The 2863-nt window shown below is 34.8% G+C and overlaps 1 pseudogene; it reads right to left on the bottom strand.

Annotated features, from left to right (window-relative positions):
- Positions 1-1549: 1549 nt before the first annotated feature.
- LOC116859417 lies at positions 1550-2422 on the bottom strand (annotated as a pseudogene).
- Positions 2423-2863: the final 441 nt, after the last annotated feature.

The following is a 2863-nucleotide window of genomic DNA, read 5'->3' as shown; positions in this document are numbered from 1 at the left end:
CAATTAAGTGTTGAAAATCATGTGGAAGAATATTTTTAACAATGAAATAGGGAAGTCTTGGGGTGCCTGGGTGGCTAAGCAGGTTAAAGCCTCTGCCTTCAGTTCAGGTCATGATCCCAGGATTCTGGGATCGAGCCCCGCATCGGGCTCTCTGCTCAGCGGGGAGCCTTCTTCCTCCCCTCTCTCTGCCTGCTTCTCTGCCTACTTGTGATCTCTGTCTGTCAAATAAATAAATAAAATCTTTAAAAAAAAAAAGAAATAGGGAAGTATTTCTGAGAAAGATGCAAAGGTCAAAGAAAGTATTAATAGATTTGATTATGTATATGTAAAAATATCTCTACATGGATAAAGATATTCTGCACAAAATAAGAACATCCAAACTAAATCATAGACTAGAAAAATGCTTATAGAATGGTGAAAGGGATAATGTCTTTAGTGCATGATTGAGTCATAAAAATTCATATGGAAAAGAGCAGCAATCAAACAAAACATGTAAAAGTCAATAATAGATAATTCATAAAAGACGAATACAAATAATTTTAAACATGTGAATCAAATTCAATTATATTTACTGAATTTCATTTGCAGTAAAGAAATGAAATACAATGTTTTTAACAATCAGAATCTCAAATACTATAAACATTCATCAAGAACTTGTTGTTGAGAATGTACACAAACTCTAAACTGGGGAAGTAGCATGGTTTGGTACAAGCTTATGGATGGCACTTGGGCAATAACTATGAACATCAACAATTTTAAATATATCTACCAATTGATCTAACAATTGCACTGCTAAAAACTCAGGAAATCTCTAAAAGACTTCACTGCAAAGCCATTTATCATAGGAAAAGATTCAGGAAAACAAGACAAGTACTGGAAACACTAATTAGTTATATCTTTATTAAGAAGTTTTAGGCAGTAGGAGGAACCTAAGAATGAGTTCCATCTGTATATTGGTATGGAAAGATCTTTAGGAGGCCAAGTAGTAAATACAAAAGTTAGACACAAAGACAAATACATTCATGAAAATATGATTTTTATAAGCAAAGATTATTAATTGAACAATCTTAGGAACAATAACAATCTTAGTACAATGATGCATATGGAAGAACAGGAAGACTCTGGTGAGGGACAGATAGGATGTTCATTGCACACTACATCCTCTTGGTAAGGATTCTATTATTAATATTTATTTTATGTATTTTTTGCTCAGGTATATCTTAAAAAGTAAAATGTTACACAAAAAAATTCATATGAAAAGAAATTAAATAGAAAAAATAGCCTATATAGAAGAAATATTTTAATAATGAAAAAAATGAAGATAAAATACAAGAAACTGACCAGAAATAGAATTATGAATGAGATGAAAAGTAACAAAAGTAAACATAGCAATTAATTATGAATTAGTATAACTCTATAAATATTTGCCTCTTTCACTGCACATAATTTGTTGTTTATGACGGCAAATGCATTTATAGTAAAATGGACTTTAACATTTGAGGAGATTGACACTAATGTTAAATTGCTTCATTCATGATAGATGATGCACTTACTTCACAGCATGTGTCATCTCAGAATTTCTCAGAGTGTAGATCAGTGGGTTCAGCATGGGGGTTATGACTGTATAAAACACACTCAATGATTTGTCAATGGGGAAGGTCTTAGGAGGTCTTACATACATGAAAATACATGGAACAAGGAAAAAGACAAACACAATGATGTGGAGGGTTTTCTGTATCCCTTCTGAACTAAAGTTCTTTAGAGAGTGCAAGATGACACCATAAGAAATGAGCAAGAACACAAAGACAATAGCGTACATCATCCCTCCATTGGCCAACACTAACAGGCCAATGACATATGTGTAAGTACAAATCAATTTCATTAAGGGGCACATGTCACAGTAAAAATGGTCAATGATATTGGGACCACAGAATGGGAGCCCATAAATAGTACTAACTTGAATAACTGAATGCAGAAAACCTCCCACCCAGGACACTACCAGCAGCACAACACACACCCACTGCCTCATGATCACCAAATAATGCAAGGGCTTACAGATGGCCATGTAACATCAAGGCCATCAGTAGCAGAAGACCTCTGAGCCACCAAAAAAGTGCTCTGTAAATAGCTGAGTCATACAAGATTGGAAGGATATGGTATTTTCTGCAAAAAACAAATCTGAAATCAATCTGGGGCAAATGCAAGAGGAATAAGTGACATCTATAAAAGACAAGTTAGCAAGAAACAAGTACATAGGTGAGCCCAGGGTCTTACTGACAGCTATAGTCACCACAATGTGCACGTAGCCCACCACAGTCAAAATACAGAAGAGCAAGAACATAACAAAAAGGACCTTCTGTTCCTTTGGATCTCAGGTGAATCCCAAGAGGAAAAAGTAAGTTACACTGTTTCTTAGGTCCATCTAGTCTGGATAGGAGTGACTTCTTGTATTAGAACCAGGTGATCTACAAAACAGGAGAGAAAGCATTTAAATTCATTATAAGGTTAATCGTTTATTGATTCATTCAATTAAAAGATTGTGTAAAAGATTGTGGCAGGAGTACCTATTTGTGTCACATTGTGATTTCCAAGATGAACAAGTCATGGTTTCCTACACTCAGTGATAGCAAACATAATAATATTCAATGAAATAAGTGCCAATATAAAGGTAGTCACACAATGCAAAGGTCAAGGGTAAGAATATATCAACCAAACAGCAATCAAAGAAGGTTTCACAGAGGAAGCTCTCCATCCTGAAATTTAAAGGAGAAGTGTAAGGACAAGAGGGCAAGGGAATTCCATGTAAGTGTGCACAGTTTATACTTGAGACCCATTTATGGTAACTGACATATTCAAAGTGAGT

The sequence above is a fragment of the Lontra canadensis genome, unplaced genomic scaffold (genome assembly GCF_010015895.1).
Source record: "Lontra canadensis isolate GAN:19392208 unplaced genomic scaffold, GSC_riverotter_1.0 scaffold154, whole genome shotgun sequence".
Classification (NCBI taxonomy): Eukaryota; Metazoa; Chordata; class Mammalia; order Carnivora; family Mustelidae; genus Lontra; species Lontra canadensis.
The sequence above is the reverse complement of the archived record's forward strand: the minus strand, read 5'-3'. Positions and strand labels throughout refer to the sequence as shown.